At 41.1% G+C, this 25,308-nt stretch overlaps 1 long non-coding RNA gene across 1 annotated transcript; it reads left to right on the top strand.

The window, feature by feature from the left end:
* Positions 1 to 1,511: 1,511 nt before the first annotated feature.
* On the top strand, positions 1,512 to 24,373 carry LOC129641651 (uncharacterized). The gene is made up of 3 exons (XR_008709380.1): positions 1,512 to 2,057; positions 3,920 to 3,958; positions 24,050 to 24,373. It is a non-coding gene; the product is annotated as an uncharacterized LOC129641651 (long non-coding RNA).
* The last annotated feature ends 935 nt before the right edge of the window (positions 24,374 to 25,308 follow it).

Below are 25,308 nucleotides of genomic sequence, written 5' to 3'. Positions count from 1 at the left end.
GGCCCCGCCCCCAAGCAACCAACAGTCAAGGAGCGACTATTAGTGCTCCTGCTCAGCCATTGGTTGGAGCCAGGCCCTGCCTCCAAGCAACCAGCTGTGAGCAAGGGTTAGTGAGGCAACTCAATCAACAGTCAGGGAGTGGTGGTTGTCAGCCAGATAGTGAGGTAATAAGTGGATCCTAGCCTTCTCCCCAGGGCCCTACAGCTCACCTGGCCTCACGTTAGTGGGTGAAGGCTGCAGTGAACCTCTCCCGTATCCCCACCTCTGTGATCTAATGGCAGCAGCTGTCTGATAGGATGCAGTCAGTGGGACCTAGTCCCTGCCATATGGGCGACCTGAGGACCAGTTAGTTGGGTTGGGCACCAAGCTCCCTTAGCGATGATGGCTGGGCAGGGTCTGAGGACCTGGCCATGAGGGAGCTGCTAGCTGAGATCTCCCTCCTCTTAGCCAGGACCTGGACCTCAGAGGGGGAAAGCTGTGCCTGGGGACCTTGCCCTTTCCTGTCAGAACAGAGAGTAATTCTGGTTTGGTGGAGATTCACAGGAACATTGTTTACATGACCATGACGTGACTCCAGAATAAAGGATCTGACACCAAGAAGTTTGCAACAATTAACCACACCCCTCCCTTACCTTTCCTAGAAAAGGGCTTTGCTGAAGGCTTTGGGGGAGTTTGGGGTTTTTTAAGGCATGAGCCACCCATCTCTTCACATGGCCCTACAACAAACCTTTTTCTGTTCCAAATTCTGACGTTTTGATATTGTTTAGCTTCACTCCAATACTCTTGCCTGGAAAATCCCATGGACAGAGGAGCCTGGTGGGCTGCAGTCCATGGGGTCGCAAAGACTCGGACACGACTGAGCGACTTCACTTTCACTTTTCACTTTCATGCATTGGACAAGGAAATGGCAACCCACTCCAGTGTTCTTGCCTGGAGAGTCCCAGGGACGGGGGAGCCTGGTGGGCTGCCGTCTCTGGGGTTGCGCAGAGTCGGACACGACTGAAGCGACATAGCAGCAGCAACAGCAGCAGCCTCACAGTGAGTTTGGGAACACTGACTTACATTTCAGTAAGCCTATGATTAAGTCTCCGGAGAAGGCAATGGCACACCACTCCAGCACTCTTGCCTGGAAACTCCCATGGACGGCGGAGCCTGGTAGGCCGCAGTCCATGGGGTCGCACAGAGTCGGACACGACTGAGCGACTTCACTTTCACTTTTCACTTTCATGCACTGGAGAAGGAAATGACAACCCACTACAGTGTTCTTGCCTGGAGAATCCCAGGGACAGGGGAGCCTGGTGGGCTGCTGTCTATGGGGTCACACAGAGTCGGACACGACTGAAGCGACTTAGCAACAGCAGCAGCATGATTAAGTCTCAGCTTTTTCGTGAGCCTGGGCCTCTAAACTGTGAACCTCACACATGTTTCTCAGTTTTTTCTCCCCTCAGGTGGGACAGGATGGATAGATTGGGCTGAAGTTGGATATTTCCCTTCTCCCTGTGGAAGGCTAGAGCCATCAGGAGATGGATATATCCCTTCCTTCAGGAAAGTTAGGCTCTGATAAGAATACCCCAGCAGGTTAGGCTCTGGTTAGCTGCTGCTGCTGCTGCTAAGTCACTTCAGTCGTGTCCGACTCTGTGTGACCCCACAGACAGCAGCCCACCAGGCTCCTCCGTCCCTGGGATTCTCCAGGCAAGAACACTGGAGTGGGTTGCCATGTCCTTCTCCAATGCATGAAAGTGAAGAGTGAAAATAAAGTTGCTCAGTCATGTCTGACTCTTAGCGACTCTGTGGACTAGCTAGTTTCCTCTTATTAAGAAGCACTGAGTGCTCTGGTGTATTTCAAAACAGCTACTTTTCTCCTCACCTTGCAGGAAGCATCTACTCTGAGAACCTGGTCAAACTCCACAAAAGCGGGAACCACTTCTATACCTGGGTTCTCCTGGAGTTTTGTCAGTCTTGTCCACACTGAGTCTCCAGTAATTTGTCAATTACAGTAGGTGTTCCCACCACAGCACTGGTTTCCATGGTGTTTTCACTCCTGGGCCTCTGTTCAGGTAAGCCACAGCTCTGTATTATCAGCCCATCTGTTTCTCCAGTTCTGCGGGTACCAGTTTGCCCTTTGTCCTCCCCTGTGTTATGGATACAAGAAGAGTGGTTTGTTTTTCAGTTTGTTCAGATTTTTACTTGTTTGGACAGAGTGGCAACGACCAAGCTCCTTACATGTAGGACCAGAAACTGGAAGTCTCTGTTTTTTTAAAAACCTCTATGTTTTGAATTTTTAAGTAAGTCATAGCTATTAATCTTGTCACTGTAAATTTGATCTTTCTTTTTATGTTTAGGATAGGCTTGTCCTTAAGATGAGAAAAATTTGGATCCATGTTTCTTTCTAGTTTTGTAAAAGCATCTTACATTATGTGTATACAGAAATGTTAGAAAGCACTGTTCCAAGGATAGTCCATTTTCCTTTGGTACAGTTTTGCTAAAACTAGGGTGTACAACAGGCTTCTCAAGAGATCCAGGAATGGGGGAATGCTGAAGGATGACATCTTTGGGGATTGTAATATAAGTTACAAAGCCAGCTTTTATTGTTCCATTAGCAGGCATGCTTCTTTATAGGAAGGATTTGATGGTATCTTTCACCTATTGTTGGTATGTATGGTATACAGAATAATACTCTCCCCTAAAATATTCACATTCTAATCCTTGAAATTTGTAGGTTCATTACCTTCAATGGCAAAAGAAACTTTGTAGTTGTGATTAACTTAAAGATCTTGAGATGGGGGAGATTATCCCAGTGGGCTCAAAGCAACTGAAAAGATCCTCATTAAGAGGGAAGCAGGAAGGTCAGAAACAAGAAAGGAGGCAATTGACAATGTAAACAGAGATCAGAGAGAAATTTGAAAATACTATGCTGCTAACTTTCAAGATGAAGGAAAGGGACATCAACCAAGGAAAGCAGGAGGCCTCTAGGAGACGAAAAGCCAAGGAAATAGGTTCTCCCCTGCAGTTTTCAAAAGCTAATTTAGGACTCCTGAGCTCCATAAGAGTAAGGTGATAAACCTGTGTTGGTTAAGCTACTGTGTTAGTGGTAATTTGTTACAGTAGCCATAGGAAACTAGTAAGGGAGTGTCAGATTACAAGCCAGATCCCTGCACTGGCTCCCAAATGCTGCTCCTTCCAAGCTACATCCAGTGCGCTTGGCTACCAAGAGTGTTGTCATGTCTGACTCTTGCAACCCCATGGACCATAGCCCTCCAGGCTCACGTCTGTGGGATTCCCTGGCAACAATAGTGGAGTGGGTTCCCATTTTCTTCTTCAGGGGATCTTCCCAACCGAGGGATTGAACCCACATTGCAGGCAGATTCTTTACCACTGAGTCACCTAGGAAGCACTGCCAAGATAGTAGGGTTGACTTCACCATCAGTGGATGGTCTCAGAGCACTGATAGCTTACCTAGAAAAAGCCAGCTGAGTCACTTGCCTAAAAGAAAAAAGGCAGGAACTTGAGGCGTTTCAATCTTCTCCCTTAATTAACCCAGAGCCCTCAGAGAATTTCATTCTGATTAGTTTCTAATAGGGACAAAAATCACCCTATCTTTTAGGGTAATTGTGAGGATTAAATGACTTAGTACATACACGTGTAGTCCTTAAAACGTTGTCTGGTACATAGAGAGCCTTCATTAGGTGTTAGCTGTTGTTATTTGTTTTAGCTAAAGTTCTCCAGAGAAACAGACCAATAGGATGTGTGTGTGAGGGTAGGTGGCTGATACAGTTGTGGGGTCTGGCAAATCTGAAATCCACATGGCAGACCAATAGGCCAGAGACCCAGGAAAGATCTGATGTAGTCTTGAGTTCAGAAGTAGTCTGGAGATTGCAGAATTCCCTTTCCCTTGAGGACTTCTGACTTGTTCTTTTAGCTTTCCACGGACTGGATGGGGCCCATCCACATTATGAGGGTAAGCTGCTTGACTCAAAGTTTACTGATTTAAATGTTAATTGTCATCTAAAAAATATCTTCACAACTACATCTAAACTGGTGTTTGACCAAACATCTCAGCACCACAGGCAAGCTAAGTGGACATAAAACTAACTGTCACACTGGTATTTGTTTCCTATCTTATTTCAGTGGCTAAAACCAGGAAAATATAAAAGAGTAAAAATATGGAACATCTTTATTCTGTTTCCAGTTTTAATGGAAATACTCTGCTATGTCTTCATCTCTATTAAGTACTATTAAGGAACTATTCTCTATTCCCAATTTAGTATATTTTTAATCATAAATGGGTACCATCTGCTAAGATGATTATGTAGTTTTTCTCTTTTGATTTATTGAAATGATATATTTTATTTATAGACTTCCTATTAATAAACAACTTCTTGCATTCCTATGGTAAAACTTACTTGGTCAGACTGTAAGCTTCCTTTCAGATGCTGCTGGATTTAATTTCTTAATATTTCAGTTCATTTTTTATAGTTTATTTTTGAAGCATTCAGTTCCAACTCCTCATGTTTAATATAAAGTATATAATAAACAGATGTGTTTTTTAATTAAAGTATAGTTAATTTATAATATTGTGTTAGTTTCTGGTGTACAGCAAAGTGATTCAGTTATTTATATATATATACATATATATATATGTATGTGTGTATCCTTTGTCAGATTTTTTCCATGATAATTTATTATGGGATATTGAATATACTTCCCCATGTTATACAGTAGGACCTTGTTATTTATTTGTATCTGCTAATCCCAAACTCCTAATTTATCCCTCCCCCCCACCCCCTTACCCCTTAGGTAGCAATAAGTTGGTTTTCTATATCTGTTAATCTATTTCTACTTTGTAAATAAGTTCATCTGTATCATTTTTTAGATCCACATACAAATGACATAATTTGATATTTGTCTTCCTCTGTTTGACTTACTTCACTTAGTATGATAATCTCTAGGTTCATCATCCATGTTGCTGCAGATGGCATTATTACATTCTTTTTATGGGTGAATCAGTTCAGTTCAGTCACTCAGTCATGTCCAACTCTTTGCGACCCATGAACCACAGCACACCAGGCCTCCCTGTCCATCACCAACTCCCGGAGTCCACTCAAACCCATGTCCATCGAGTCGGTGATGCCATCCAACCATCTCATCCTCTGTCGTCCCCTTCTCCTCCTGTCCTCAATCTTTCCCAGCATCAGGGTCTTTTCAAATGAGTCTGTGCTTCACATCAGGTGGCCAAAGTATTGGAGTTTCAGCTTCAGTATCAGTCCTTCCAATGAACACCCAGGACTGATCTCCTTTAGGACGGACTGGTTGGATCTCCTTGCAGTCCAAGGGACTCTCAAGAGTCTTCTCCAACACTACAGTTCAAAAGCATCAATTCTTCAGCGCTCAGCTTTCTTTATAGTCCAACTCTATTCATTATATATACCACCTCTTTATCCATTCATCTGTCAATAAGCATTTAGATTACTTTCATGTTTTGGCTATTGTAAATAGTGCATGAGGCTAAACATGTTTTTAGTGGCAAGATGTTCAGACTGTCTCATCACTAAAGTCATTTGGTGTCTTCTTCCCTTGCAAATTCCCTTCCATTGACTCAATATTAACATTATATCAGTTTAATATTCTAAACATCCTTAAGCATGTTAAAAATATCTGTATTCCCCTTACAAAAACATGACATTGCTTTTTCACTCTTTCAAATCTACTACCTACTATCTGTAACTCTGTAAACTTTCCTTTAAAATTAACAGTCAGCTGTTGTTCAAGAAGGTTGGCCATCCAAACCCAAGTCTCTTTATGAGCCATTCTGATTTAGGAATCCATCCTATATTCTTTGAGTTGTTAACTTTGCTTTTCAAAAGCATCACTGTGTGTAGCTTTTCCTACACTGAGACCAGCATAGACCAACTTGTATTATGCTTCATGCAGTTTCCTACAAAACAAACTCAAACCAGCAAAAGCATAAAGTATGTGGCCACTCTGATTGGAAAAAAAGAGTCAGGATTTAGCCTGAGAACAGTGAGGAGCTCAGGGCTCTTTTTTAGGACACTGAGCTGCCACTTAGTGTTCTGAGTGCCTTCTGTTTAAAAGTAAGGCTGGCAGTTGGAACAGTAAATTTGAGTCAAACTTTAAAAGCATGCCCTACCACACCACATGCTGCCCCTTCACAGCAGATGGCCTGGACAACATTCTCTACTCCTGGACTCCAGAGAGGCCAAGAACCAACTACTCCATCAGTCCAATATTCACTGAGGCCAGGTTTAACACTTAAGCTTCTTTATATCTAACTCCCATTTTGCTTTCTGGTAATATATTTTTAACTAGTCACATAACTGAAAATTATTTTCATAAACCAGCAAGGTCCAAACAGTGTTCTGGGGAACACTAGTTGTCAGTAAGTGTTCCAAAAGAAGGGAAAAAAAGATTCTTCAAATTTGGAACAAGCTGGGTTAAACAAGACTGATTTCTTTACTGCAGGACCACACAGAGCCTTTAGTATATTGATGTTCTTTGGGACCTCTGAAACTTTTTTTTTCACAGTACACCTATTAATATTTCCAAGTATTAATATATTATTGTTGGGTATACTTTAGGGAAACAGTATATTAAGCAATTATTATTATCAACACCTACACTTAATGCTTACTAGGACTTGAGTATTACATTACATATCCCCAACTATATATGGGATATTATTAAACTACATCTCACTTGAGCCTTGCAACATCTCTAAGAGTGGGAGTTATTATCTTCCTTGCATAGCAGTATAGAGAAGTTAAGTAATTAGCCCACAATGACAGCATTAGTGAATCACAAACCCTAATCTGCATCCAGACCTGATTTCAAAATCTATGTGCTTAACCAGTTGAGCTACATTTGCAATAGCACTAGTACACTTTGCAATGGTTGCTTTGTAGAATAATACTTTATATTACATTGTAAAAACCAACTTTACCCATGCTCTGAGAACCAGCATATCCTCTCCTGCCCTGCGAGCCTGCCCAACAGCTCCTTTTGTAAGAGAGCACCTTCACACCATCCTGCAGCCACTCTCGACCAATGAGAGCTGAATCAAGTGTAATGCATGCTGTTTTCTTCCTTGGGGCTTCTCTGTCTGACATCTATGTATGTCAAGAGATGTCTAAGTGATAACCAGACTTTCTGCAAAGAAACAAAAAAGGACACCGAGCTGGGTGTTAAAATGCAAGTGTGACAACATCTTCAAGGACCCAGTGGAGGAAACAGAGGGTAAAGATTAGTGGGCAATTAGGTGTCTGTGGGAATTCCTTGGCAAATGAAGGATACCACTGAGGCCTAGGAGGAGTGACCAGCCATTGTGTGAAATTCTGGAGGTTTGCCATGACCTCAGAAGATTTGTAAAGAAGGAAATAACTAATTCCAAAGAACTTGCTGGAAACTCATCTACTCAGCTGCACCATTCCTTGCACTACTGTGATCACCTGCATTTAAGGATCCCATCTTCTGTGCTAACCTGACAGACTTGTGCTGCCTCTTTCATTAGCATCCACATTTCTCACTCCAGTAGCCAGCCTTCTTCCAGCAGTGTTCTACACAGCCTTTCATACAAAGAGATGGAAAGTTTACAATTATATGATTTTGCATATCAAAGGATTATCTATTAGCAGAACTAACCTAGAGTGGCCATCTTATTCAGCAAGGGCCATCAAAGCATGTTTTACAGAAAGAATGTCCAATTTAGAAATTTCTTATCTCAATAAATCTAGGAATTTAAATTGCCAGACTCAGGCGGTATAGCTTTGGGGAACCCTTGCTGCTGCTGCTGCTAAGTTGCTTCAGTCATGTCCGACTCTGCGACCCCATAGACGACAGCCCACCAGGTTCCCCCATCCCTGGGATTCTCCAGGCAAGAACACTGGAGTGGGTTGCCATTTCCTTCTCCAATGCATGGAAGTGAAAAGTGAAAGTGAAGTTGTTTAGTCATATCCGACCCTCAGCAACCCCATGGACTGCAGCCTTCCAGGTTCCTCCCTCCATGGGATATTCCAGGCAAGAGTACTGGAGTTGGTTGCCATTGCCCTTTCCTTGGGGAACCCTTATTCCTCCTCTTTTAAGATGTCTCCTCATCCTCCACATTCAAAAGGGTTAGGACTTTTCCACATGTATAAGTTACCTATTATATAATGAACCAACCCTAATACCAGTGATTTAACATATTTAACATTTGTTATTAATTACAAGTCTACAAATTGGCTGAGCACTCCTGCTGATTTGGGCTTGACTTAACAGGTTTAAATGGGTATGTTCATGCATGCTTGGTTACCTGGCCAATCATCAGGAGGCTGGCTGGTCAAGGGTGGCTTGAGCTGGTATGACTCACCTTCATTCCACATGATCCCTCATCCTCTGTGTTCATTCTCATGGCAACTGCAGGGGTTGAAGGGAAGAAAGAAAACTCCAGTGTACAAGAACATTTCAAGACTCTGGTTGTGGTGAATTTCCTAATATTTCATTGCCCAAAGCAAGTCTCATAGTGAGTTTGAATTCAGAATGGGAGGAAACAAGAAATGTACAGGGGAAAAGCCTTGGTTAGTACTCTCATGCATTACAAATATCTCTTGGCTTCAATTTGAATCATGGTGAATAGAATTATAAAAGCGGCTATGTTAGAGCTAAGAAGAACCACTGACCTAGGCTCTTTGATGACTCACAATTCCAGAATTAGCCTAAGACTCAATTCAGAATATTGGAAGCCCCTTCTACATTCGATTCAACTGAAAAAATGTAGTACTGAAGGATATCAGGATATGCTACCCCAAAATTTGCCACTTCAGCAGAAGAATTATTTTAAGATGAAGACATCTGAAATTCAACAGATGCAGAATGAAGGCTTCCTGGAGCTTTCCTTATCTGAATAAAAGCAGAAATTTCTAGGAAATCAGGTTACCACAAATCCCCCCTTCAAGGTAAGTCTGTTCCCAGGAAAAAGACCAAGAATAAACCCACCATAATCCCCTCTCCCAGGGAGTTTATGACAGAAAGATCACTAATACCGACATAGGCAAATATTGCAAATTTTTAAAACTCTCATTTCTCTCATTTGTCTTTCCTAAAAAGAAAAAACAAAAACAAAAAAACTCATTTGTTTTTCCAAAAACCAAAAAAAAAAGCCTATTTGTCCTTCCCATAGAAGCCCTTTCTCCCTTCTGTCTTTCCCCTGCTAAGTATATAGGTCACATCATTTTAAGTTACTAATGACTGAGTATTCCTGCATGTAACTGCATTGCGTGTGTAAATTTCTTCTCCTCTTAATCTGTCTTTTGTCAATTTAATTTACAAGACTTGGTCAACCAGCATATAAGGTTAGAGGAAGTTTTTCCTCTCATACAATAACATCCTTCTGAACTACCCAGGTCAGAAAGCACCCTAAGAACGTCCTGTTTAAGCTGAGAGTTGGAGTCATCTGTTGCTTATAGCCAATAGCATCCTACCTAATTGAGTATTAGGTTTGAGTTGCCTATTAAACAACTAAAGAGAGATATCAAGGAAACAAATGCACATGAGTCTACATGTGTGGGAAGAAGTCAGGGCAGAAGATAGAGATTTGAAGTCCTAGGCACATAGATTCTATTTAAAGCCACATGACTGGATAACATCACGCTGGAAGGCATGTAAAAAGAACAGAGATGTGGGTCCAGGACTGAATCTTAGGGAATGCTAATAGTTGAAGTTGGACAGGGGAAAAGGACATACCAAAAAAGACTCAGAATGATGATGAAAGTAGGAGAAAAACCAAGAGAATGTGATGTTATGGAAGGCCAAAGGGGAAGAAGGAATTTTAGAAGGGAAGAGGAGCTGTATTATGTTGAATACTTGGAGAACTCATTGGATTTTGGATTTAAGAGCTTCCTCTATTTTAGAACCAGCACCCTTGTCCTCTACTGTTACTGAACTTTATTTTCCTCTTTCACATCTCCAGACCATGCTGTCCTTGCCTCCAAGGCTTCACCTGCATTGCAGCCTCCACTGAAAACATGCCTCCTTCTATCTCCCCTCTCTAACTCCTGCTGTTCCAGCAGGTCTCAGCCTAGACTCTTGCTTCACCAGAACTGGCTGAGGGGCCCCTTCCATATGCCTCCAAAGAACCCTGAACTTCCCCTGTCCTAGTCACCTTGGGCTCCCGTAACAGATACTCCAGACTGGGGTGGCTTAAACAACAAAAGTTTATTTTCTCACAGTTTTGGAGGCTGTAAGTCTAACATTAAGGTGCCATCACCATTGGTTTCTGATGAGGCCTCTCTCCTTGGCTTACAGACAGCTGCCTTCTTGCTGTCCTCACATGGCCCACACACAGACAGAATGCTCTTGTGTTTCTTCTTCTTATAAAAACTGCAGTCCTAGTGGATCAGGGCCTAACCTTATCATCTCTTTTAACTTTAATTACCTCCCTAACGGCCTTATCTCAAGTACAGTCACATTGAGGGTAGGCCTTCAACATACAAAATTTGCTGGAAACACAGTTCAGTCTGGAATGCCCATCAAAGAACTTACTGAGTGATCATTTCTTTATTCCCTATTTGACTGAAATTCTGTGAGGCCAAGTCCAGGCAATGCATGTATTTTATTTCCTATTATCTTCAGCATGTAACATAGTGCTTAGAGGTGCTAAAAAATTTTATGGACTAAATGAATGTGAGCATGATCGCAGCATTGGCCCCTGCTCTGCCATCTGGCTAACCCACATAGTTAGCCAAGACTGCACTCTAATTGGGAATTCGCCTCCCAGGAGTGTCCCATTTTCAACGGTCAGTAAAATCTAGCCCAGTTGAAATAAATGGAAGGAAGCCCAGTGTGAATCGGTGAGAAAGTATAGAATTTTAAAAGTTTTGGTACTTTCACAGAAGTCCTAAAAAATAATCTGTCATGTCTGTTGCAATCATCCTGAAAATGAGTTTATACTCTCTCTTCCTATGTTAGCAAATTCTCCTTGCTACATACAGACAGGGCAAAGGTAAACTTTAATCCAGCTTCCAGGGAGGTAAAAAATGTTGGATTGTTTAAGTCTTTGTTCAGGGTTCCAAAGGTGCCCACGCTTTAGGAAAGATGAAAATGGATGAGAAGAGGGGGCTGCAGAGGAGCTCGGAATTATATCATTTCAAAACTCTATCTTTTGTTGCATAACAATAGCAAAGTAGTGAGTTTGATTTACAGATGTTAGAATATCATCTTTAGAAATAGGAAGTCAGCAGTGGCATATATATTCTCCTTCCTTCCCTGAAGATTACCCACACAGCTTTTTAAAGATATGAAAATGATTTAGAAATATGGAGAGAAACTGGCTTTTTTTAGGAATTGCATTTCTAGGTTTTCCTAAACTCTAAAGAATGTTAAGGGAAAAAAATCTTTTAACAAGTTTCCAAATGTTCACTGCTGTTGTTAACCCTTCAAGTATGCCTTTCTTCTTCTTTTGTGAAATCGAGTGTATTAGGTAAAGGCTGACTTGGGGTGTAAAGGCCTAGTTCCAGTTAGAGCAACATGAGAAAGTAGAGGCATGCAGCTCCCTGAAGGTTCCAGCTTCCTCTGTGTCGCTGGATTAGGGCTATTATCCCAGCGGTGGCCCCATGAGGCTCAGTGACATGTGACAAACACGCTGGCTTGCAGCCTGTGCTGACACAGACTGTACTAAGAATAACACGCAGACACACCCCAGCCCGTTCCTCCTTCTAACCCCAGGTGCTGTCAAGTGCAAAAATGGGGCGGCACAGACAATGCCTCTGGCTCTCAGAATCCTTGCAAGGAGCCGATTTCTTAACTAAATAGTGTAACAGGAAAGGGACAGATACTGGGAAAGAAATACTAAACTTAACATAATTACCACATTTTAGCACAGCTCCAAAGCAGTGTTACTTTTGTCCCATTTTGGTACTTGACATACACGCAGATTTGTGGAAGTTTTCTATTATGTCAGGGAATTTTTAATTGGAATATAATTGCTTTACAATGTGGTGTTAGTTTCTGTCATACAATGAAGTGAATCAGCCATATGTGTACATATATCCCCTCCCTCTGGGAACTTCCTCCTACCAGCTCCATCCTACCCTTCTAGATCATCACAGAGCACCTTCCCACTAGCTATCTACTTTACACATAGTAGTGTATAGATCCTAATCTCCCAATTTGTCCCATCCTCCCCTTCTCCCGCTGTGTCCACATGTTCATTCTCTACGTCAGCATCTCTATTCCTGCCTTGGAAAGAAGTGAGTTATTGTGATACTATGGAGAGAAACAAACACAGCCCAGAGATTTGAAAGGATTTCCTAGAATCAGCAGTTTCCAAAAGGAAAGGGTCCAGTGGTCCCTTGTGGCCTCTTCTTTCAATTTATTGATAATGGTCCTCAAGGGGAACCTCACTGGCAAAGCCACTTTATAGCAAGTATTTCTTGCTTTGGCCACAAATATTTCTTGCTTTAGACAGTTCTCTAAAGTATCTGTAGCCTGCAGGTCCTGAAATGGGGCTTCAATTTTAATGCAATGCAGAGTTTGCTGGTTGGCACAGCACCATGTTTGAATGGAACAAGTGTAAAGGCTTTGGGGGATATGAGTGGAAGGGTTCAGTAGGTAATGTGTGTTAGTTAGTAAGGGCTGTATCTTAAATGCCTGGCAGTTCTTGGCAAAGTCCAAGCTGGCCCTGTAAAAGGATTTGGGGCCTTTCTCCAGCACAGAGTCAGAGACAGCAAGATGCACCCTCTGGTCCTGGCTATAACCCATGGGTAGAATTGCCTTTCCTGCCCTAATGGGATAAGGGAGACCTCAGCCCTCCTCAGGCACCCATGGGCTGCCTGGATAACCTCTACACATGTGTACACACACACACACACACTTTGGTAAATACAATAATTCTGGCTTGCCTCTGGCCTGAGACCCTCTCCTTCCTTCTCACTGGTCGAAGGAAGGGCCCACAGGTTGAAAGGATTATGAAGCTTAATTTTATTTTGTGCATACCTGAAAAGTAAGAATTCTCTGGAAAGAAGCCTGCTCAGTTAGCTGTCCCCTCTGAAAAATAGAAAATTGATCTTTAGCTAGATTGCATTTGCAATGTCCCTGGGATTACCTTGTTTTCATATTTTCACTCATTTGGGCCTCAGTTTCTTCATCATGGATTGGGACTACAGTGACCTACTCATGGGCTTGTTGAGAAGTGATTATGTGAGAGTGCTTTGTAAACTGGAAGAAAAGTAAACATCGTTAATCAGATTCATAGATCAACACTTAAACTTGAATAAATATAAGAAAGGGATTCTGGGAACATTCTTCCTAGCCATTTGCTATCTGTCTGAACTTTAGTAAGTTAATGAACTTCTCAGAGTCTTAATTTTTGCACCTATAAAATTGGGGAAACAATATCTATTCTTAGGAAGCTGTTACAAGAATTAAAAACACACCCTCCTTTCACTGAGTGTGATGTCTGACACAGAGTGGATGCTTTTTAAATGGTAGTTAACCCAGAAGACATCTGTATAGATGGAATAGCCCTCCCTTGTCCAACTTGCTGAAGTGCTCTTTCTTGCTCGGGAATTGAATCCCTACCTCAATTACTGTCTTGAGTGTGCAGGGATATGGCTAATGAGAATGAAGTCTGGGGCATGAAAATAAATAATTCATGGACTGCACTTTGAACACTTGCTTGAATTTCTGTGAGAGTTAGTATTTCAATTTCCTAGACTGAAAAGGTGAAGGCACTAAGAAACTGAAAACAAAACAAACCAAATCAACTAATCAGCCTTCCTAGTACACAGTTTGGAAAATTTTCTATCAAGTTAGCCAGAGGTTGTGGTCTTTATTGACTCATAGGAGAAGGGGAAAATGCATATATATTAAGGCCTACTAAATAATAAGCCATGACTTTCAAACTTTTAAATTTAATAAAGAAAAAAATACCCTAAAGCCTTCCAAGAAATAAGATAGCTTTCAGAGCCATATTAAGGTCTGTTAAGAGAAAAAAGAGAGAGAAACATCAGAGCAAACTGGGCAAGAAAGAGGTGAAGAATCTTCCATTAGGTTAAAAAAAAATCCCATTTTAAGACCTTGTAGAATACAGCCATTGGTGTACATTTGCAAACACAAGCTTCTGTGAGTATATCTGCTCTTGTCACTCTTGTCACAGCAATAACTTGAGACAGAAGTTTGCCCGGCTCCCCAAATACTTAGATGCAAGGACTCATGCACACATCTACTACCACTGAGGATCCAGATGAAGCTCATGGGTCCTGGAACCAGAGTCAGCCATGGCTGGGCTGGCACCGGATTCAATTCTATCCTCCAAAGCAAAAAGGAGCCAGTTTCAAGGAGAAATGGTATAAACCAAAGAGAGTAGGAATTAGGGTTGCAATGAACTGGAAAAAAATCTTTCTATCTCCTACAGTGAGAGTTGCACTCTCATACACACACACACACACACACACACACACACACTACAAGGTGATGTCTACTCACTCTTGCCAGGGTAATCTCTATTTAGCTACCATTTTTGTAATCCTGGGTAACATGGCTGCAGGAACCAAATTTTCATTGGTCAATTGGTTATCAGCTATAACTTTATTTAGTGGTGGGGTGCTGCCAAACTTTGTCCAGGAACCTAGTGACCTGACACACAATTCAGGAGTTTCTATTTTGACAACCCTGAACAGATCTTTCTTATTTGTCACTCTGCAAACAATACATTGAGACCAAAAACACTGCAGAGACTGCAAAGGGATTCCCCCACTCCCATACCACCCTGATCACTCTGAATCCTGTGGGGAGAATGGCTCTGAAACCATTCCCTGCTTGGAAGTAATGCTGCTCTCCAAGGGCTGCTCACAGAGGGCTCTGAAACAGGAAGAAGTGAGACTATATTTGGCACAGTTGTAAAAGACAAAACAACCACACATGTAGAACACTGGAGTGACTGTCACCTAAGGACTGATACCACCTGCAACATGGTCGGTCTTTTGGTTTCAGCTGCTCCTTGGGACACACACACCCACCCTGCCCCCAGAAAAATAGTGCCGATTGGATTTTCTCACACTAACCCTGCATTACTTTGAGTACTTTGAGTCTTTCCTGGTTTGGGCACTACTGGTGTTGCTGCTATAATTTCCTGTCTCTCAGTTTTTGTACTTGCATCATCCCTACTGAATTATATGGCTAGGGTGGAGAAACATCTCTGGTTCGTTAGGAAAATCAATAACTTTCTTTGTTCTAATTTTATGTATTTGGGGCTTGGTATCTTTCATTTAGATTCACTTGGCTCAGTTTATCCTGTGCAGACCTAACCCAATAAGGGGCTATATCCCTAAGTGTGCTCCTCTGTGTTCCTCACTGTGATCCTCTTTGTATCCACTTCTCAAGGTAGCAATTTTCTTTGGCATCTGCCCCGTAAGGTCTTCTGGTCCTAGTAAGATCTCGAACTCGCCTCAACAACTGCCGAGTAGATGCCCTCAGTGATTATGAAGCCTCGACCCCAGGCTCCAATCGCCACAACAGCTGTGTTGATCATCAGTATCTCTCTGTGTCCCATTGTTCCATTTCTACTTCCCAGGAGGAACTACTGCAGGATGTGGGGCAGGAAACACTAGTTTCTAGGCAAACTGCCAAGAGAAGTCCTTAAGGAACTGACCCGTTTCAAAAACTTCCTTCTTTCTAATTACTGCTACCTCTGCAGAAAAATTCCCTTTGAGCCTTCAGGTCCTTTTTGTGGCTCTTGCCTCCCTTTGGACAGATAACAGATAGAGGCTTCGGTCTCATTTAGGGCACCCACAAGTGCAAAGAGACAGAGAGGAGACAGAAGAGGGATGTGACGGGCAATGAAAACACCTCCCTTTCTGCCAACACGGGGCTTTCTTTCCACTGTGTCTCTGTTCGGTCTCAGGTGCCAACCCCACATGGCCCCTGTACATGGCAGGCCCAGAGGGGCCAGAACCCTTCCAAACAGCAGGAATAAAGCAGACAGAGCTTGTTACTTTGAGGAGCACAAAGTGAAAATGAAAGTTTTGTGGCATTTACCTGTCCCTCTGCAGAGGTCTGGCTAATTGTATACATACTCTCGTGCAGACTCTTGCTGGATGTCCCATTATAAAAAACGGCAGCAACCATCAGACGCTCCCATCACTGTCACCAGGAAAATAAAACCATGGAGATTCATGGACACAAAATTGATTATCAAGTAAAAATTAAGAGTACAACTAATATTCTTCTAGGCACTTAGCAGATATCAGAGAGAGTATCTCCTGGGCTCTCGCCTGAAATTTAGATTAATAAACCTAACTGTCAAGAAAGAAGAGATGGATGGGTGACTAACTTGATTCAGGGGAAAAAGAAGGTATGTTTCTTGCATTAAATAGATTTACCTTCCAGTCTTCCATGTGGGAAGAATAATATTTGCTTTTCTTTCATTTTTCAGTCACTTGTGACAAGTACACAGTCTCAAATTCCCATGATTGGATTAAATCACTATAAATAGACCTTGGAAAATTCACTCTGACTTTTAGACCCTGGCACTTGGAGGCAGGAATTTCCCCTCTCCATCCTGATATTTTTTTTTTTTAAACCCTTGCTATGCTTTTTTGGTCAGTAGTTAGTTTCTTTTTTACATGATTTCCATACCAAGTGATGAGAAGTCTGCAGGAGAAGGAAGATTGCAGAATTGTGTACAATTTGTCAAGGTGAACAGAAGCCCTGGGATGAATGCTTGTGTGTGATCCTCAGACCTAAGCAGTAATTCCAGATACCCAGTGAGCAGCAAACATAAATTTGATCTGAGAAAATCCTATTCTAACAATTGGTCTATTTAAATTCATGTGCAGTGTGCTTTGTTGTGCTTAAATCATATACCTTATTCAAGTCATAAATAAATAAATACGTAATGCTCAGCAGATAAGCCAAGACTTCGGCTTCTATAGCCCTTCCCCTCTCAAAGAAGACAGCTATGGGCTTGTTGGAAGGATGACTTGCCTTCAGTTATGCAGATTGTTACTTGGATGCATGGTTCCTATGTGAAAGAATAAAATAAAAGTACCAGTTCATTGTCACCTGGTTTTAATGGGCCTCAATCTAAATTTAAGGGAAGAATGGGATTCACAAGAGACACAATTATTAGTCGAGAATCCATAAGCTGAAACTTGAATTTTAATTAAAGAAGACTATGCCATTTCACTAAATTGGTAGTAAGTATTTTTTTTTAAAGAACTAAATTTTCACTGCTTCCATTTAGTAATCTTAGTTTAAGAAACTCTACAGTTGACATTCATATATATGGACCATGTGTAGAGATAGAGTTCCATTCCATTCTTCCCCAAGGCCTCAGTGTGAGCATTTATTCCTTCTTATTGTTTGGAATTAAGTTCTCTTAAGCATAATTATATGCTAGATTATAAACTCCCTGTGAGAAAAATACAATTCACATTATATAATCTAGAGGTGCCTGTTGTTTATGAAGATGATTGAAATGTCTTCAGTATCCTACCAGTTATGAAGAGCTCTACAAGAGCTGCCGTGATATGGTTTTAAATTTCCAGAAGACTTTCTTTTAATTTCAGCAAATATTAATAGAACAATCATCAAAGGCATAGAGTGGGACAAATCTTGGATTCAGCAATAAAAATAGGAAAGTATTTCATGGGGATAATAGGAAGTGAGTCCTACAGGCTGTTTAGAGCAAAAGGCCAAAGGCTAGTTCCAAGAAAATGTGAGTGGAATTTCACAATGAAGCTAAATTACAAGGTAAACTCCAGGATGGAATATATAAATTATTTTTTTGTGTCTGAAATGAAGGTGAGCAGAAGGTGAGAGTGGACATCAGTTACTATTTTTCTGTAGGGGAGCCCAGGATGAGGAAAGAAGTGTTTATATGCAGACAAAGATGGAAGAAAACCCACTGCAGACTCTCTGGCACCCAAAAGCCTCGGAGATGGTAATTGGAACAATTGGGCCACTTCAACACCACCAGACCTATGAGCAGAGAAGTCTGCCTCCAGGGTCCACTGATGTTACAGCTTGCAAAGCCTGTGACTCTAAATACAGACTGCTCTCTGACTGATACGTTCAGATAGGGCCCACCCAAGACTCACCAGTGTACAGCAGATGGAGGGGCCAATAAACCTCCATGAACTGAATTCTCTAATCTGTTCTTTGACTCCGAGTGACTTGAAGAAACTGGGCAGTAGATTCTCTTGGTAATTTGGCTGAAAAAGAACAAGCTAAGCAAAATAAATAATGACCTCCCTTTCAGAAACTTTTAAAGTATTCACTTCAAAGACACCAAAGTATCCGTTCCCCACTCCCTCTCATTCCTACTCCAACCACAGGGATTGCCTGTCTTCAGAAATAACCCTAAAGGAGTGGTTGGGAAATGAACAGGAGGCTGCCATTGCAGGGCAGGGCTCTCGTACTCCCCAGGGTTTGGAAAGTCTTAGTTACTCAAAGGTTTTCATAAATCTTGCATGTCTTATTCCTGCCCCAGTGTTCCCTCTCGAAGCCTCCTAGTGTCCCTAAGTAATGAAGAGTCTTTATCCCACAATCACACCTGTCATCCTTACTATGCTACGCTATGCTAAGTCACTTCAGTCGTGTCCGACTCTGTGTGACCCCAGAGATGGCAGCCCACCAGGCTTCCCCGTCCCTGGGATTCTCCAGGCAAGAACACTGGAGTGGATTGCCATTTCCTTCTCCAGTGCATGAAAGTGAAAAGTGAAAGTGAAGTCGCTCAGTCGTGCCCCATTCTTAGCGACCCCATGGACTGCAGCCTACCAGGCTCCTCCTCCCATGGGATTTTCCAGGCAAGAGTACTGGAGTGGGGTGCCATTGCCTTCTCCAGTCATCCTTACTAGATTCCAACATTCAAGTCTCACTTAGTATTTCATCCCAATGATAGCTTCTTAGGAATTGAACTTTCTCAAATTTACTTGTACAGAAATATCAACATTGCCAGACATTTAAAAAGATGTTCAAATAGGTCTAACCTTTAACAAAATACACTCACCTTTACCTGGAAAATAAGAAATAAATACTTTTAGCTGAAACTTTGTCAGTTGGAGCTTCTTAAATTTTTTAATGGAAAAATTTTATCTGTAAACCCAATATAAGGGTTTTAAACTAATTTTGAATATTTCTTTTTAAAATTTTATTGTTGGAGCATTATTGCTTTACAATATTGGAGTATAATTGCTTTACAATAGTGTATTAGTTTCTTCTGTACAACAAAGTGAATTAGCTATATGAATACATATATCTCCTCTCTTTTGAGCCTCTCTCCCACCCACATCCCACCCCTCTAGGTCATCACAGAGTACAGACCTGAGCTATCTATTTTACATATGGTAGTGTGTATATTTCTAAAAAGAATTAGTGTTAATGTTAGACTAGATATTAAAAAATTAAATAATTCTGTCATTTCTTTGGTGAGTAAACTGAGGCATAAAGAAGTTAAGGGAACTGCTTAGAGAAATTATGTTCCCAAATTCCTTCTGTAGTAATATTATTTAATAAAAATAGAAATAATATTATTTAATAAAAATAGAAAACCCCAATCCCTACATATACTCTATCAATAAGCCTGTGACTCTTGTGTGAGTCTCGTCACAGTGTGAAAACCACACCATAAGCAGGGATCTTTTTCACTGAAGAGGCTTATTCCTCTCCCTAATTTAGATCTGACAGTTGGTAGAGTGGGCAGAGGCTGCCCACAAATGGTCACCAGGTGGGATTTTCCTGCTGCATAAAGAGAACTTGTTGACCTAAGAGAAGTATTCATATTAGATCAAACCTTCCTGGAAAATTCCACTTTAGTATATGACTCAGAGAGAGAAACTAAGGGCAGGCCATCTTTAAGTTGAGCAGGTCTTAACCATGGCTCAGTGTACTCACTCTGCTTCTAGAAGGAGATGACTGTGGAGTTATCTAACACACTTGTTCTTTCTTACAACAGCTCCTGTCTCAGCCATTGGGATTTTCTAATTCTTCCAGAATTGACGTTGGAGGGGTGGAGGGGTGGGACAGGCTTCAGGGAGGAGATAGGAGGCAAAAGTGTTGAGCATGAAATTGTTCTGGGAACACTGAACGCATGGGGAAAGCAAGGGTGCTGTAGTGGCCACCCCTCCCCGACTGCCCCAACTCTCAGTGCCCCGCAGGAACTCTGGGCTTCCTAAGTTAATACCCTCCATCCAGAGAAATTCTCTGGGAGGCACCCCACCCCAATTACCTCCATGTTCCTTTCATTTCCAACAACTCCACAACAGTTAAGAGACGGCTTTCATTGCAAAGGTGGAAGATAAGATCTTGAAATATGAATCGTTGTGTTTTTCTTTCTGTTCAGCCTTTCCTGACCTTTCCTCTAGTAGGCAGAAGCATCTACTTTGCCTGCAGAAGAATTAAGAGTTGTTATGACTGGAAATCTGAGAGTCAGGAAAGGTTATTTTTCAGAATGTTTCTTTCCACTCAAGGCATATCAGAGAGTTAATGCTAAAATGAAGACGCGCAGTACCAGGAGGCCTGGGGGCCTGACCAGCTCCTGTCAACAGCACTCATCCCTCTTCCTCACTGGTTTTTCTCTCCACAGCTGGGCAGGAGCCTCCCATGTCATGTGCCCGTACATCACCCCAGATGACCCTCTGGTGACCTAAGAAATTGCCCAGCCCATTGACCTCCCCTTCATCAATGGTCCAACACTAGGAAAAGTGGAGACCTTGACCCTTAAGCATGGTGATAGTGAGGGGAAAGACTCAGCAGTAGTCTGTGGGTGGGGCTGGGGCTGGGGGTAGAGGAATTTACCAGTAACACAGTAAACAGTGGTGTTTCTGGAAGGACAATGTGTTTTTTAATTGAAGTATAGTTGATTTATAATATTGTATCAGTTTCTGGAGTACAGTTTAGGGATTCAGTATTTTTACAGATTATATTCCATTAAAAGTTATTACCAAGTAATGGCAACAATTCCCTGTACTGTACAGTATATCCATGTTGCTTCTCTGTTTCATACATAGTAGTTTGTAGCTGCTGCTGCTGCTGCTAAGTCGCTTCAGTCATGTCCAACTCTGTGCGACCCCATAGACGGCAGCCCACCAGGCTCTGCCGTCCCTGGGATTCTCCAGGCAAGAGTACTGGAGTGGGGTGTCATTGCCTTAATCCTTTATCCCTAACCCGTCCCTCCCCTCCCCTCCCCGCTTCAGTAACCACTAGTTTGTTTTCTGTATCTGTCAGTCTGTTTCTGCTTTGCATATACACTCATTACTATTATTTTTTAGACTCTGTATATAAGTGATATCATACAGTATTTGTCTTTGACTTATTTCACTATTTGTTGCTGCAAGTAGCAGAATTTCATTTTTTTTGGAGGAGTAACATTTCACTACATATATGTACCATATCTTCTTTATCCATTCACCTGTTGATGAACACTTAAGTTGCTTCCATATCTTGGCTATTGTAAATACTGCTGTTATGAACGCTGGGTTGCATGTATACTTTTTTAGTGTTTTTGCTTTTGGGGGGACATATACCCAGGAGTGGAAATGCTGGGTCATAGGGTAGTTCTACTTTCAGTTTTTTGAGGAATCTCCATAGTGTTTTCCACAGTGGCTGCACCAGTTTACATTTCCACCAACAGAGTGCAAGGATTTTTTAAGCAATTTTTAAAATTTCTGATGCCAGCCTTTCTAAATACCTGAGGATCCTGTGGGATGCTTGCTTAGTGGACTGTGACCCAGGGGTGCTGGTGGTATTTATGGCTGGTTTCTTTTAATTAGTCTGTGCCCGGCCAGTGCTGCATACCTTCAAAACATTATTTTGTTCCATCTTTACAACAAGCCAATAGAGAAGGTGTTATATTATGAATGAAGAAATGGACTTTAGTGCTTCTGACCTTAAACACTGGACCATACCACCTTTAATAGGAAATTAGAGATGATAGACAGTAAGGATAATACACTTCCTCAAATCTTCTACTTCCTAAAATATATCTAGCTTTTATGATAGATTCTATTTTAGATAAACCTAGGAAACAACATTTTTAATTGGAACTTGAAAGCTTTCCTGCTAAGCAAAATAAAATTTGACTTACCTGGATATATTAAGACCCAGGTCCTAAGTTGCTATTATGATAACTTATCTAAATTTGTACAAGGAAGGGTCTCCCTTGGTCACTCAAATGAAAGAATAAGAATCAAAAATGATTTTAAAGGAACCAGTCAAAGACCTTAGGTCTTAGGCTCCCTTTTGGGCCAAAGAGGTCCAGTCACCTCTGCCTGAGCACCCCATTCAGGAACCCCAAAGGGCAGTAAGCTTTTGGAGAGCTTTGTCAATGGGAAGAGAGTAGCAAAAGAGACAGTTCGTTTATTAATATTCAAGTCCTATCCTTTCTAGGAGAATTTGCTGGAGAATCCCCTTTACAGATCAGAAATAAAAAGGGCCAGTCTCCTTGCGACCCCTCCACATCTCCACAGTTTAGTGCCACAGAAGGAAAGGTAAATAAACTGGCTGGGTCTCAAGGCTAATTTTAGGAGGATTAGAGTATTTGCAAATTAGGTCCCTCAATCCATTTTTCCCTGTATATGTAGCAACATATTTCTGCACTATTCAAGAGAAAAGAAAATTAGTGCGAGCTGCCAACAGCTGTCTGACAACCTTGAGCACTGGGTATGTTGGCACTGGTCCAGATTTCACATACGGAGTTCATTTTGGGTTAGTCAGAAAAGGGAATGAGTTGGCCCAGATCCTGTCCCACAAATTCAGGAACAAGGAGCTGAGATTCCCTTCAGAAATTGCTGGAGAGGGGCTCTGCTGGCCCATTTGCCAAGCCTATTTGACATCCACTTGCTTCTCTACCTGATACAAGAACAACTGTTAGCTGTCTGGGTTCTCTTCTGACAAGCCAGTGATTCAGTGTAGCAATTAAACCAAGTGAAGATTAATTTTCTTTTCTCTATATCCCTTTTATAAAGATGTATTATTTCCACAGGCTTCAGATTTTTTAAGCTCCTTTTTCTTCTTCTTCATGAATTCTCCTCACCCTCACTTTGACTTTAGCTTATTAGACTGAGGCTGAATTCGCTAGCATAATAAAGAACTTAATATTTGTTGAAGAATGAAATCCTCTTGTTTTTCTAATCTGTGACTCACTATTTCAGGGTAATAAACATTTAATGTTTCAAAATGGTAATAGTCATTTTTATGTTCAAAGTAACAAGCAATCAATGTAAGAAAAAAATTAGACAATGCAGAAAGGGATTAAAAAAAAGAAAGTTAAAAAAAAAAAAATCAGTCTCACCACTAGAGAAAACTAACCACCATTAAAACTGTGAAATCTATGACTTTAGTCTTTTTTATTTTCTTTTTTTTTTTATAAACAGTATATGATTTCTTTTCTTCATTTATTATGGACATTGTTATTTGGGAATAACAAAGATCAATGTCACTGTTTTTAAGAGGTGCATAGTACTACAATGTATAAATGTGCTTTAACATATATTAATAGACATTTTTGCCAATATAAATAGTGTTGCAATGAACTCCCTGTACATATGTCCTTTCCCACTTGTCTAGTTATTTCTTTATGATAAATTCCTATATACATTTTTTCAATGCCTTTGATACATATTGTCAAATTCCCCCTTCCCCCAGAAAACTTGTACTAATTTACTATCTCAGTAAGGTCATAAGAGTGCATTTTTTTACTCATGCTCTCACAAACACTTTAAAAATTTTGCCCATTTGAGAGACAAAAATCTGTGCCTTTATATTGTTTCAGTTTCCTCTGACTATTAACCAGGCTGAATATGTTCTCATATGCCAATAATTACATATTTTTAATTATTCTCTTGTGCCCATTCTCCTATTGGGATATTTATATTTTCCTTCCAGTCTTGTAGAAACTCATTACATACAAAGATAACATTTTCTAGACTGTATTTCAGAGAATTTTATTGCCCTTTGAGATATTAATAGGTGTACTGATGGGAGGAAAAAGACTTCCCATGGTCAGATTTAACACATCATTTCTTAAGCTTAATTGACCATCAAAATTTTTTTTTTACAGAACCCCCATTAGCATCGTCCAGGACACTGGTGGTCTGGGCAAGAACATTTGAGAAATTGCTCTGCAAAGGCTAGTAAAGCTTTATCTGTTACATATGTAGTATGGTTTTTCCCCATTGTCTTTTCCCCTTTGTCTTTTACGCTGTGATTGTTTTCTACACCACTTTTAAATCATGTGTTCAGTTCTCTCAGTATTTTCCTCTAAATTTAGTAATTTAGAAGCAGTGACCCTGAAATCATACTTATTTGGTTTGAATTCTGGCACCATCATTTGTTTGACCTTGGGAAAACTACTTAAACCTGTCTGCATCTCAATTTTATCATCTAGAAAATGGTAAGAATAAAAGGTAAAAAAAATATATATACATAGTTGTTATGAGGATTCAATTACTTAACCTAGGTAAAGTACTAGAATTGTGTCTGTCACAAAGTCTCAGATGATAATAATAATGATGATGATAATGGGTTCCTTTTTGCATGATAAAGTCTTTCTTCATATCTAGTTGTAAAAAAAAAAAAGTTACTCATATTTCCTTCTGTGTTTTATGGAGATTAATCTTGGTATTATCTACAAAGCAGAGTCTTCTTCTCCCCTATGGTTAGCTAGGCTTTTTCAACACCATTTATTGATTGATGCTCCCTCTATTATATACTATTACTTTTTTTTCTGGACTTTTCTGCTCAGTCTATTCTAACACCAATGCTTCTTTCCTATTGTTTTCCAGAAAAGTCACAGCTCTGTTTGCCTGAATAAAAAGCACATGTTGGATTCCCTCTTAAAGGGGCCCCAGGAGATGCTTGGTTGAGATGAGGGACTTTGAAAGTGGGATCTGGTTAGCTATGATGCAGACAGGAAATATAGATATCACAGACTTTCCATTTTAACCCTTATTGTGCCTGTTGGTTCCCACACCCTGCTGAGGGCCAGCTGTGGCTATAGCCTACAGAGTTCCTCAGGAATATTTGTTCACTGTATCTCAGAAAAATTAATATCCCCAAACTCCATCTGGTTGCTATCTTTTCTGATGCATCCACCAAACAACTTCTATAGGAAGCTGTGAGGGGGAGGGATACTAACTTGGCCCATCCCAGACTGTGGGAGGAGAGACAGGTAGTTGGAGCTCAGAGGATGTGGCACTGAGAGGCTTCATAGAGGTGGGACCAGAGCAGCTTTGAGGACATTTCATTCAGAGCTGAGGGAAGCTGGAGTGCTCACAACCCTCTCCTCTCTGCACCCCATTACCCCGTTCCCAACAGCCT

This window comes from Bubalus kerabau, chromosome 1 (genome assembly GCF_029407905.1).
Source record: "Bubalus kerabau isolate K-KA32 ecotype Philippines breed swamp buffalo chromosome 1, PCC_UOA_SB_1v2, whole genome shotgun sequence".
Classification (NCBI taxonomy): Eukaryota; Metazoa; Chordata; class Mammalia; order Artiodactyla; family Bovidae; genus Bubalus; species Bubalus kerabau.
Note: the sequence above shows the minus strand (reverse complement) of the source record. Positions and strands in the feature narration are given on the sequence as shown.